The sequence below is a fragment of the Python bivittatus genome, unplaced genomic scaffold, assembly GCF_059951505.1.
Source record: "Python bivittatus isolate LINGU-HERP-01145 unplaced genomic scaffold, Pbiv_v1 ctg000840_np1212, whole genome shotgun sequence".
NCBI classification, from domain to species: domain Eukaryota; kingdom Metazoa; phylum Chordata; class Lepidosauria; order Squamata; family Pythonidae; genus Python; species Python bivittatus.
In genome coordinates, this window is record NW_028277113.1 from 40,893,983 (window position 1) to 40,908,107 (window position 14,125).

Consider the following 14,125-nt stretch of genomic DNA (forward strand, 5'->3'; position numbering starts at 1 on the left):
CCAGAAGAAACTTCCAACCTTAAAATGAAATCCCCATGAGTAATCTGATTTTTAAAAATCCCCGCAATTCCTTCAGATCACATTAAGAAAAGCCCCTATCACAGGCTACTGGATTTGGGCTGCAAAAATCTGGTAACAAAGCAGTACAGAAAACACTGGCTCTTTACTGCCAACTAGTGATTATCTGCATTTTTGCAGCCTGGGTCTGGTTGGTCCTACCCTGTTTATAATTCTGGAGACCTACCGCCAATTAGTGCAGAGAATATTGAGGACCAGTAGCTTGACCCCATATTAAGCAATTTCCCATGTTTCTTTTATTAATTAATGCCACAATCCTGTTTCTGTTGCAGAATTAAACCAGGACAGGAAGTAGACCACACAATAACTGGAGCCAAAGAAATATCCTACATGGAACGGGTGAGTATCTCAGTGACAGTATCATTTGCTACCAATAAGTGAATCACTGATGGGGATATAAGAATGTCTCCCAGTAGGAGAATTGAAGAGCACTTAGATCAGCCTGACCTAAAATATGGTTGCCAAATATATTTGCAGGACAATTTTCAGCATTCCCAGTAAATAGCATTTGATAGCATTCTATTGTAACTGAATTTCTCTGAGCAGAAAGGCATGGTTCGCTATCATAAGTGTCCAATCATTAGTAACCTTCTGTCTTTCTTATCTCTTCATAAGCAACCAGTAGTTAACGAGACAACAAAGTTACCTATCCTAAGTGTAATACAAGTAATACAACCATACATCCAAATAATCAGCAATAGTGACCTGTGAGAATCCAACTATTGTTGAGATTTCCATCTTTTTATCATATCAAAGCTCCTTTGCTTCTCAAGAGCTGAAAGCAGTAGCGCAACAATTGGTTGTACTCACCATGGATATATAAACATGGGAAAGGCTGCACCTGTTTCTCACCCCCTATCGTACAGCTTTCAGTTCATGCACAGAAAGTTTAGCACCCACTTGCTTGAAAATGATCAAAATTCACTCTGCTTCTGAAGTTGATCAATAAAAGCTCTGTTGTTTTAGTTGTGTGTCTATTATCATGATGGTTAGTTTATGTTCCCTCAAACCTAAGGAAGGCCAGGATCAATCTTACATTACACTGCAGCATGGCCTTACCCAGGATGAGTCCATGTAGTTAAAAATGTTTCTAAATCTTGTTTTTTGATGGTAGGACAGTGACCAAAGACACATGGGTCAAGATTTACTGAGAATAACTGGTCTCTACATTGATAGGAAGAGGAATGACCCAGTTATATGCATACTGAAGCATGTGAACATCCAACATTGGTCCTTCTGATTGCTTATGTTTGTGTGGATTCTTCCAGCCATTTCTAATGTCAGGTGGCAATTCAGCTTCAAACTAGAATTTCACTATGCAATATTATCTGCTGTTTTGCTATTTCAGGTGTTTTCTAGCGCCATCTGTGTGAACTCACTTTCACTTTTTTCTCATAGCTGTGTCCCTCTCCCTTTCAAAATGTTTATTCTCTTCATGCAGTTATCAGTGTGCTTACTATGCAGTGTCTGTTAGGAACGTTGTTCCCAAAATAAGAGTTGGATCTTCCTCTATGGAGCCCATGGAGTCTCTGTTCAGACTTCTTTGGATGTGGGTTGACTGTCAATGGTAATTGAAACATCACTTCCTTTTCTATCTGGCAGTATGGCTCATTACTTACACCTATAAACTATCCACGTTTTAACACTTTTGAGGGGATACCTGAAGCTTCAAGCTGAAGATGTACCGTTTTATCTTCTTTTTATATTTTGATCTTTATTTTTTTTATTTTTTTGGCAAATGGCTTGATATACTGCCCTTTACCAGAATATCCAAGTTGATTTACATATACCTTGGGTTGATACATAATGAAAACAAAATTGCATTAATAAACAACAAAAGCAGAAAGGCTATAATTTATTTCTAAAAGTTAAATATTTTTAAACATGGGAAAATAAAAGCACAAAGAGATATTTATGACTTGGAAGCTCTACAAGTGGAATACCACAGCTGGAAATTCTTGACTTCTGGTGGTGAACTGTTTAATTAGTAAAGGCAAAGGCATTAGAGATGGGCATTGGCATTTGTTCCAGGTGGAGACCATAGGCAGATTCATACAGTATCTCCAATGCACCATAGTACTTGTAGATGGTAATTGGTCTGGTCCCTGCCTTGCCTGATTATGTATAGAATTGTATCACTGTGCATTACTTATTATTTCCATATATGGGAAATATGGAGATGTTGAACTGATTTGGAAATTGTTACAATGGCTTTTGATGCTAATAGGTTAATTCTTATTTCAGTAGCTTCACAAACATTTTTGTGTTTCTTGACTGCTGGTGGGAGTGTACAACATTTAAACTATTTTTTTAGGATAACCCTGGCATAATAATGATATTGTATCCACAAGCTCAATAGGTTCAACTTCTCTTGGTGTGCATGATCGGTGTTTGGTCATAGTTAAAGTCTGTAGCACCGTAAAGATTCCAAATTAGGTGGATCTTCAGATCAACAGATTATGAGTAGCTTCTTGCATTCTTTGAAAAACTGCATGTATAGAAGTATTTATAGAAATGTAAAGGGGAATTTAAAGTTCAAACCAAAGATATTTACAGTAGCATTAGTGGACATGAAGAGTATACTTACATAGAATCTGTAACTTCTAATCCAGCTATAAAATGTTATATGAGAGGAGTTTTCAGAAATTAATTCTAAGTAAAATACAGCTGATACTAGATATGTTCTGCTGTGCCATTATGCTGTGTATCTAGTGCTGAACTTATACATCAGCTTGTGTTATATTTTTCTAACTTTTGTCTACCTCTTCAGGAGGCTGTAATGTGGAGGAATAGGTTGCCAACTTTCTAATTGGATTAACTCCTGCATGAATATCAGTAGCCCAATTTATGGATATACTAGCACAGACAAGCAAACAACATAGAGATCGGTGAAGGGAAAAGTTTAACCTCCCTCATTTGGCATGAACTGAATGATTAAATGTATAAAAGCAAAAGCAACAGAGGCCTGGCTTTCGGCTGCTGCTGATTAATGCCAGGTTGGTTAATAATACAGCTCCCCTTATTTGTGATCTTATTAGGAAGGAGCAGGATGACCTGGCATGTATTACTAAGACCTGGCTGAGGCCTGAAGGGGGGTCCCCCTTTCTGAAATGTGCCTGGCTGGTTTAGGGTATGACACCAGCTGAGACCCCAGGGCAGGGAGGAGGTTAGCAGTTGTCATCCAAGAGTCTCTGTTGGCCTTCAGGGGTGCTGTTCCCCAAGCTGCCAGTTATGAGACCCTGTTTTTGAAGATAGGCTTGCGGGATCAGGTGGGATTGTTGCTACTGTACCAGCTTCCCTGCTGGGTAGCAATCTCCCTGCCTGAGCTGCTGGAGGCTATCTCAGGGTTAGCTGTGGAGTTCCCCAGGCTTATGGTCTTGGGGGACTTCAACTTGCTGCCCATTGGGTTGGCCTCAGAAGCAGCTCAGGAGTTCATGGCCATGGGTGTATTCCCAGGTCATTCATGGCCTGACTCGAAACAGTGGCCACACACCAGACATGGTTTTCTTGTTGGAGCAGTGGCAATGTAATCTGATGGGAGAGCTATCTTTGTCCCCTTTGCCATGCTCAGATCACACCCTGGTGACTTTGAGATTCTCTTATGCTGCCCCCCTCCACAGGGAGGCAGGACCTATTTGATTGGTCTGCCCCTGGTGACCGATGGACCTGGTGGGGTTCCAAAGGGAACTGGGGGTCGTTCCTGAGGTTCTGCTGCACAGTCCTGCTGAGGCGTTGGCCACTGCCTGGAAAAGGAAAGCGGCTGAGGCCTTAGATAGGATTGCGCCCATGTGACCTCTCTTGGCCCATCATTCCTATCACTTATGGAGGAGTTGAGGGAACTGAAAAGGATCAAGAGACGTTTAGAGTGCCGCTGGAGGAAGACGAGGGACAAATCCAATCAAACAGGAATTAGAGCCGCTATTAAGGCTTACTTCATGGCGATAAGAGCGGCAAAATGCCATTATTTCTCTGCTCTTATTGTGTCTGCAGAATGCCATCTGATGGCTCTGTTTAGGGTTACCAGACCCTCCTGGGCAAGGGGGGCTCATAGGTTTACCTTCAGGGCCATACAGAGGAATTTGATGTGCATCTGGCAGATAAAATCGCTTGGATTCATTTCCAGTTGAAGGCCAAGTCTCCAACTGGGTCCTTTGGAGAGGCCCAGGAAGCAGACTTACCCAGTTATCTGGGAACAGTTTGATCCTATTGGGTCTGAGGAAGTGGACAAGGTCCTCCGGTCTGTAAGCGCAACCACCTGTGTATTAGATCCATGCCTCTTCTGGTTGGACAAGGCCACCCAGGAGGTGACATGTGGGTGGGTTCTAGTGATGGTTAATTCATCCTTGGGGAGGGGGTGTTTCTGGCTCCATTTAAAGAGGTGCTGGTTCACCTTCTCCTCAAGAAGCCATTGCAGGACCCCACCATCCTGGACAATTTTTGTCCACTCTCTCACCTCCCTTTTTTGGGGAAAGTGGTAGAAAAGGTGATGGTGCTGCAGCTCCAGAGGGTCCTGGATGAAACAGATTATCTGGACCCCTTCCAGTTGGGTTTCACGCCCGGAAATGGGACAGAAATGGTATTGGTCATGCTTTTAGATGATCTCTGGTGGGAGCGGGATGGGGGTAGTGCATCTATCCTGGTTCTTCTTGACCACTTGGCGGCTTTCAGTACCATTGGCCATGATATTCTTTTGTGTCAGCTGCAGGAATTGGGGGTGGGGGCACAGTTTTGTGCTGGTTCACCTCCTTCCTCTGAGGTCAGTCCCAATTGGTGATAATAGGGAGCAAGAGGTCCAGGCCGTGGCCCCTGCTTTGTGTGGTCCTGCAGGGCTTGGTGCTCTCTCCTCTCCTTTTTAACATCTACATGAAGCCGCTGGGTGAGATCATCCATCACCATGGGATGAGGTATCATCAGTATGCGGATGATACTCAATTGTACATCTCTGTCCTGGGTGAACTAAGTGATACTGTGGATGTTCTTTCACAGTGCTTGGAAGCTGTGGGGGTCTGGCTGGGGAACAACAGACTTCAAATGAACCCTGGTAAGACAGAGTGGCTGTAGGTGCAGGGCTCTTCTGCATCTGGGGGCTTACCATCTTTGGATCTGGATGGGGTTGCACTGCCCCAGATGGACCCAGAGTGTAATCTGGGGGTCCTCCTGGACTCACAACTCAAGGAGCAGGTGGCAGTCGTGGCTAGGAGCAGGTGGCAGTCGTGGCTAGGAGGGCCTTTGCTCAACTTTGTGTTGTGCGCCAGTTGTGCCCTTTTCTGAATCGGGAAGCCCTTCTCTCAGTCACTCCTGCCCTGGTCCTCTTCCCTATAGACTACTGCAATGCACTGTACATGGGATTACTCTTGAAAAGTATCTGGAAGCTGCAGCTGGTGCAGAATGCAGTGGTGTGGGGAGTTATTGGCACCTCAGGGACTGCGCATGTGACACTTCTGCTGCGTGAGTTGCATTGGGTGCCCGTTTGCTTCCAGGTCCAATTCAAGGTGTTGGTTATGATCTTTAAAGCTCTGCATGGCATGGGCCCAGGTTACCTGAGGAACCGTCTCATCTCAATTACATTGACCTGTCCCACCCACTCGGGCAGGAAGGGCATGTTATGGACCCTGTTGGCTAAAGAATTTTGACTGGCGTAGCCTTTTCTGCCATTGCCCCGACCCTGTGGAATATCTTGCCCCCGATGTGAGATTGGCCCCCACTCATTTGGCCTTCTGGAAGAGCCTTAAGACCTGGCTCTGGCAACTAGTGTGGGGATCCAGTGGGGATTTGGAGCACTAGGGATGGTTGGTGGCTTGAGGATGCTCTCCCCATCTTTTAACTTTGTATATTTTTGTAAAGATTTTTATAACTTTCTTTTTTTACTTGTAAGCCGCCTAGAGTCACTTATACAGTGAGATTGGCGGTGTATAAATTTGATCAATACATCAATTAATCAATTAATCAATAAATAAAAATGGTGTGTAGAACAGTAGATTCTGTAATCCTTTTCAGTCATATGCTTCTCTGTTATTGTGTTAGCAATGTAGTATGGCCCCACATCTTCACTTTTTCATCTTGCTTACCACTTTATTGCTTCCCCCATCATGCTGCAAATTTACCGTTTTTAACATCTACTAATAAGGAAGCTGCCACATTTCTCTAGAGAGAATACCAGATGTGCTATAGAGCTCTGTAGTTAACATAGTCTTGGATGATGGCAACATTGACATTATAGCAGTTAATAGCATTAATTATGTCTATGATAGCAAATGGAAGCATAGTTCTATGACCAAGGGCATTCGCTGACTAAAGGTGCTGCCTGAATAATGTATGCACAACTACTCTTTAATCATGTTAACATAGACAACTCTTAGGAATAACTGTATGAGGGAAGTGTCCACAATAAATGAGAAGTTGTCAACTTTTATTGGCCTTCCTCTTTGCCTGTTAAGAGCTATTGGCAGATAGAAAGGAGGCATATGAATATTTTCTCAAACCCTGATCTTCATGCCAGATGAAGTTTCATCTCAGTTGTTTCTGTATGGTTGTTGTTAAAAGGTCCTGGATGGATAGTATCACCATATTGCCTTCTGAAGACAGCTGTATGACACTGATGGATGGTTGTCTGGAAGCATGATTATAAGTTGCATCTCATTATTGCCCAGTCTTTCCTTCAGCAGCAAATCTGGTATTTTTCCTTCTTTCTTTCTGCCTCTTTGGTAAACAGTGCTCATTTGGGCATTGATTGATTTTTGTAGCAATCTGAAAGGGAAGAATTTGTTTGAGAGCTTTTATTTCTTCAGACAGACACAGAAGCAGAACTCAAAAGTGATCAGATAACTTTTGTCTCCATCCAAAACCCACCCAGAAAAGGAGAAAAACGGGAATTAACTTTCTTTTTTATCTCAGCAACTATTCTTCACCAAGCTGTCATATAATTTTAGTCTTAGTCCTAAAATCCATGCCGGGTATTGCAATCAAAATATTTCATGTGAAATGGAAAGATAATCTTAGACCATGCAGGGAGATGAATTAGAATCTGGAGGGATTCCACAGCATGGCTCTGGGATTTATTTATTTATTTTTTGCTTTAGTATTGCCTTGGCTCCAAAGTTTAAAAGCCTATCTAAAGCAGACAAATATGTTTAATCTCTTTTCTTTTAATGCTGACAAATTCTAGCTCAGCCTTTTTTGTCTAAAATAGTGGTCGCAATTAAAATGTGATGTACCAGCAGTTTCTTGAAAATGATCTGTAACTTGAGAGTCAGATAAGGGGCTGCTTTTGATTTGGTGAGAATTAACCTATAAAGTAGGGTGTATGTGTATTTGTGTGGGTACTTTATAGCATTATACATTGATTTTCAGAATGTCTACAGGCAAATCTGTTTCTCACATCCATAAACTGTGAACATAAGTCCACATTCATCTCTGTAGACATCATTTCCACAAAGTTGTGGATTAATGTTAGGGATTTTCACATTTGCAGCTGGTGCAGAAATCAAGGGAGTGGGTAAATTGAGGTGCTCGCCAATGAAAAAAGGGAGGCACAAAACAAGAGACTGAACCAAATTAAAACTATGTTCCTTTGCATCTTTTACTGATGTAGACTACTTGATAGTCCTTATACTATGCTGTTGCAATGATCTGAAAATCTTTTTTCAAGCAATAGAAACATTAATTGCTTTGTTATTTTTGAACACTGTTTATTGAAGGGTTGGGAAGCCAGAGTCTCATTGCAATGTCAAGGAATCAAAGAGCTTATTGCCATAACGGTGCATCTAAAAAGCCAGCAACTCGGTCTTTCTCTAATGCTCAAGAGAATTACAATGACATAACTGGCAAAGAGCCACAACAAGGAGAATTTTTTTTATCATCCTGATTTTAAGTAAGAAAGAATGACTGCCATCATTTTGCATTTCTATGGGATTAAAAGAAGTCTTAGATACTCCCCTCTTGCCCCCCTGCCCTCCCCCCAAATAAGTCCACTGAAAACAGTGGAGCTATTTCTCTGCCTGTAGAAGCCTAAATGAAGCCAAATGCAATATGAATGTAAAATTATCATTATTGTTGTTGATACTTAACATTTTTCCCTTCTTCAGTTGTAGTGGAAAGTTGAAGAGACAAATGGGAACAGAGGTAGAAAAACAAGTTGATGCTTTGTTGCAAGGTATAAAAGTATCCAAATAAATTTGTAATCTACTCTAACAAAGGTAGAATATAAAGCATCATCTCAGAAAATAAAGATCTGCACTTAATGATGTTGGTACTGGATAGCACATCCTTTTCTTCCTTTATCCAAAGGGCCCAAGAGCATACCTTTGCTGTGGTTTGGCTGCAGGATGATATACTGAATTTTGGTTAGGTAATGATGTTTCAAGCTAAAAAGCTCAAGGCAGTATCTCCCATCCTTATTTTCATGTTTATTTGAAAATTAATATTATTAATTATTATTTCCTTAATAATTAAGGAAAGATTAGCAGAGGATGCAATTTCTACTGCTACCAGATCCATAAATAGGCAGTAGGTGTGGGAAGAAATGTGAACAAGAAAGGGTTACTGTGAAACTTTTACTCTTTCAAAGCCCTTTCTAGTCTTAATATATATCTAATTCCTATATTCAGATGATGTCTGTGTTTTACATTTTTCAGGAGTAATAATAGCACCGTATTTCAGAAATGAATTATTTTGGCAAATTATCTCTATACTTTGAGATATTTGAAAATACACTTTAGAAATGTTTTGTGCACACTGTTTCCTCCCTGATGGTGACCAGACTACTTCTGGAGTGGGGGTTCCTAAACTTTTTGCCATCACACCTCTCTTTAGTGTAATCTTAAAGTACACACCTCCCCTAAAAACCTAAACATCAAAATGAATGCAAATGACAGTGAAAACAGTACAATGAAACTTTGGGAAAGGTGGATTTATTGTAACAATGTAACTATTAAGGTTCTTCACACCTCCCTTGCAATCTGTCTGCACCTCCCTATTGAAAGTACACTTCACAGTTTGGGAAACTCTGTTCTAAAGTGTTCCTGTGTACTGAAGAATTAGGAGAATAGACACATGTCACATTTCTTCCCGTGATAAAGGCTCATTTATATTTTTCTTAGACCTTGTGTCTCTGATGTGGCATGTTGTCCTCAGAGATGTGCCACTTCATTGTTTAAAGAGCTTTGTGACAATTGTTGGTTTTGTCAGTATAGGTAGTCCTCGCTTAATGACCACAATGGGGACCAGAAAATTGGTCGTTAAGCGGGGAGGTCGTTATGCGAGTCACGTGACCAGACCTGAATTTACAACCATTTTTTACAACAGTTGGAAAGCAAATCACTGTGGTCATTAAGTGAATCATATGGTTGTTAAGCAAATCATGTAGTTGTTAAGCAAATCCAGCTTCCCCAATGGATGTTTTTTGATGGAAACCAGCAAAAAAGGTCGCAAATTGCAATCACGTGACCGCAGGATGCTGCAACTGGTCATAAATGTGAATCAGTTGCCAAGTGCCTGAATTATGATCATGTGACCGTGGGGTTGGTGCGACAGTTTGTGATGGTCATAAGTGTACTTTTTTATGAGGCTGTTGTAAGTTCAAACCGTTGTTAAACAAATGGTTGTTAAGCCAGGTCTACCTGTAAAATATGTTTCAGTGTGGACTGCAAGTACTGAAATGAAGTACAATACAGACTGTCATAGATGTGATGCTTTAGTTTTATTTTTGAAATATCTATTGCTTCATTTCTGAATCTCAATGTCTGATCACGTAGCATAGAGCAGAGAAAGGAGACAAATGTTGGCTGCTCATCAAAGTCCATCATGTTTTATTATTAGGCAGGGTGCCATCCAAACAGAAGGACATAAATGGAGGCAAGCCAACAGGCCATGTATGCATATCCTGTGAGGCAAGCGTGCTTGCATATTAATAATTTGAAGAGCTTTTATTTCCTCCCCTCCCAAAAAAAGGCTGCTGTCTGAATCGAGAGAGTGTTCTTGGGGGGGAGGGGAAGTCCAAGTTGAATTTTGGCTATTCACTGCCATGGGATTGCTGCTGTTTGGGTGGTTTGTTGTTATCCACAGCTGAGACAGTAATAGCATAATGGAGTTTTGCCCTCCCTTAATTCTTATCCATTAACTCTTGCTGCAATAGTAAATTAAGAAAAAATGTCATTCACTTAAATACATGTTGTGTTTCCCACCACAGTGAAAATGAGAGGCCTTTTGTCCATTTTTTTCCCACATGATGTATTTAAAGATGAACATTGATGCCTTATTATAGAAGCCTGACCTAAAAATATTAATAGCCAGTAGAGATGAAACACATGGTTTCCTGTCCAAGACGGAGAATGGAGCCAAGCTGACATCTAGATGAAAAGAAATCCCCATTACTGTGGAATATTGAGTACCTCTCCATAAGGGTTGAGAGTCTGGTTGAGCGCAAATACAGCTGAAGCAATATATTAAATAGCTAAGAAGTTGAGCTACAAATTAGGGAGCCCTCAGTCTCACTTCCATCATGAAATCCCAGGATGACTTTGGGCAAAAGTCTTTTCCTCAGGAGCTACATCTGCAAAATGGGGGACAGACTTTGTAAAATTGACCTATAGAATTCCCCAACCTAGCCTTCTCAGTTCATTGGACTAAAGCTACAAAATTGCATATATGCAAAGTTTCCAGAATACTCTCAAGTGCTATATAAATGCTAAATATTATAATAGTTATTTGTGATATCACTAGGGAACGCTAGAAGAATAACTGGCCTTCAGTTTAGCTGAGCAAGAACTACTGGTGCCCCAACCCTGAGATTTAGAAGTTATTTGTCAAACCATGACAATTTTAAATCATTTCAATAGAGTTTATGCAGAGACTGTTTCTGTAAATCCTAAATAAAATTAGGAGAGAAGGAGAGAAGGGGACCTCAGGGAATATAAAGGAATGCACATATGCACAAGGAAAAAGTACTCTTGCAAATATTGCCCTTTGTCTATTACAGCATTCTGCAGTGTGTCTGCTTTGATAGTTGGTTGTAAAAAGATGTTCTTTCAATTTCTGATATGCTCTGAACATCATGTTATGGTTGATGCTTGCATTTACATTTAAACAAATGTAAGGGGGGACCTGGTGGAATTATCTTTTTGCTGTGCTTTTCAGAGTCCTTATTTTTTTCCAAGGTGATTGAAGGAGGGACTATTGCTTTATTTCAGTGGCCTTCCTTGATCTGTGGTGGGATTTAGCCTTCTGATGGTTTAGCTGAGATCATGGGAAAGGACAGAGTCTCTTTCAATCAGTACATTGCTGAACTTAGTGAGACACATTTGACTGTGGATCTCTGTCTCTGAGTGTACCCTGTAGCTCTGAGAAGCAATTAGTAGAGATACATTCAAGGCTAAAGAACACTATAAATCTATCACATTCCAGGAGAAACTCACATTGAGTGTAAAAAGATCATCTTAGTTCTGCAGCAACCCAAGCATGTTTGATGCCTTAAAAGCTGAATTTGAGCCAAAAGGCTTGGCTTGCCAAGTTGGAGAAGACAACCTGTCTCATCTCCTCTTTCTGTCCAGCTAACCACTATCAGTTGACTGTATCTGACTGCAAATTTTGAAGACATTCTACAATGATTTATAATTCTCACTAAGGTATTTCAGCAGAACCTCTTTTAACAAATCTTCTACAGTCTCGTTCTGTGCATGTTTCTTCAGGAGTACATACCATTAGTTGCAGTGGGATTTGCCTGCAAGTAAGTGAACCTAAAATTGCAAATTTAATTCAACAGTTCATTGCACATCACCCCATATTAGTTAACTTGTGGATGGTATCCATTCTCCATGCTTCTGGCCTTGGGATATGTGTACTGGTTTTTGAAAGAGGATTGGGGCTGAATGTGCATCCACTCCCCCCTGACCCCAGGAGTTCCATTAATGTCAGCACATACAATCTGGAGTTGTTAGCAGTAGTGCCGTCATGAATCAAGCAGTCAACACAATAAAAGTAGTTTTTTTATAAAAGGAAGAAGTGGAAAAAAGCAGAAGGCTATAGAAACAGACTCAGTGACAATGGTGCACTTAGGGTTGGACATGTGGGCACAGACCTAGGGCCCCACAGGTCAGGAGACAGCTCTAGAAGCTATAGCAGTTACTGTGACATGTCTTTCAAAAGAAGTTGTCCCTCTATCTTAATTTCTATGAATGCTGACATTCTATAAGAAGTTTAAAATACATATGTACGTTGCAGCAATAGAGTTCTGTCTATTTTGAAAATGATTTAGAAAAGGAGATTTGGACCTTGTGCAAACACACATTGTCTTACTTCCTTAGAGTGTGCGTGTCTTTATTAAGGCTCTGGTGTGAGCCTTTAAAATAACGTGGCTGCTTTTAGAGTTGCATCAAAACGCCCTGTTTTAAAGATTGAATGACTTAATGCGCAGCCATAGCAGCAATTGTCCCCAGCTGACATGGTTGTCTGCAGGAGGGGGCAAGTGACAAAACATGCATCCAATGCAAATTCAGCCCCTTGTGTACTTGCACTGCAGTGCCACATACAAGTACATAAGGGACATACCTAGTATCATGATGTCATGATGTATGTTTTGGTGTCATTATGATTAGCTGCAGAAGACTTTGCTGTTTCTCTTTTCCCATCCAGTAAGAAAGGTTCAGAAATGTTAGCAAAAATGGCTGAGAAAAATAAACTTCAATATAACTCCCAACGCCTTTAATGAAACCCAGCAGGCATGCATCCAGAACTGTGCAGAGCAGCTTTCTAGCAGGAAAAAAAATTTCAGAGTTAACCATCACTAGTTAAACTTATAATTGGTTCTCCACCCTGGTTGCTAAGGAACACTTGCACTTAATAGTTTAAACCTTAGCTTGCAGGCTTGGTGTGATGGGCTGCCATTGCTCTTCCAATAAGGAAAACAATGGAGAGCTGGAGGAGGGAGCGCATTTCTTTATGAAACAGTGTGCAGGAAGAAAACGAATAGATTCCTTTTAATTGTTTTGAAATAGGAGAATCATATTTCCCATGCCCTCCTCAACTCTGGCAGCCACACAGCTCAGGGACTTCAAATCTTTGATTTATTATGATAAATCCTGCTAGCATAGGTTTAGAACTTAACTATGAAATTGGTATTGGAATAGTCAAGCATTTGTGGAGAAGAGGGCTAAGTAATTCTTAGGTCTCCACTGTCTTTTCATCTTGGGAATGACTTAAAAAAGGATTACACACACACACACACACATTGTTTTTAGATTTTAGAGATGTTTTTGAAACACCATGTTGTATGGTGGACAGACAGGGATATGCACATAATATGCATATATACTATATGCAGATATCAGAGGAATATTACTTACAGACTAATTCAGCCATATGTGCAATTTCTGCAGTGCATACATATTGACAGTTTGGGTTATCTGTTTAATGTAATGCTTTCTGTAACAGACTATCTAGCTGGAAGTAATCTAAATGTGAAGTAATGTAGCATACTTGCTGTTTTTCTGTGGAACCTAATGGAAATCAAGTATCAAAAAAATAAATCTCCTTTGATGAGAGTTCATCTTCTTTTAAAGATCAAACTAGCCATAGGATTTCTTTCCCCCTCTATCCAATATGTGAAAAACCTGGAGGGGCTTTTTAACCATTTGCATGTTCTGTGCACAGTTTCCTCCTGAACTGCTGTTTGCCCCTGATGGGAAAGCTAGATGGCCATGTGCAGATTATCATTTTATAACACAGATTTTGGCTGTTGAGTGAGAAGAAAACTCTGCCCAAATAGCAATGGTCAGGGTTCTGGGGAATTAAAGGCAGGGGTATAGTCTTCCTAAAACACAATCAGCTGTTGGTTTCTGAAGAGGTGAGGTAAACTTTCAATGTGCTGTTAATAATGTTTGTTCAGACAAATGGATTAGTCTTAAAATCACGTTAGCAGACTGAGCTGATTATTCAGGAACACAGGAAACTACTAAACAGTCTAAGGACAGACAAGACTGTTTCCAAAACAGTGTAACATCCAAGGCTGAGAAGCCACAAAAAATCTATTACTGGGTAAGGATGAAAGAAAGAG

General features: G+C 40.7%; 1 protein-coding gene across 1 annotated transcript in view; it reads left to right on the plus strand.

The window, feature by feature from the left end:
• The first annotated feature begins 394 nt into the window (after nt 1–394).
• Nucleotides 395–14,125, plus strand: part of DTNA (dystrobrevin alpha) — a 213,036-nt gene continuing 199,305 nt past the window's right edge. The window contains exon 1 of the mRNA XM_088130800.1: nt 395–417. The gene's annotated coding sequence lies outside the window, so the exon portion shown is untranslated. The remainder of the gene's footprint in view (nt 418–14,125) is intronic.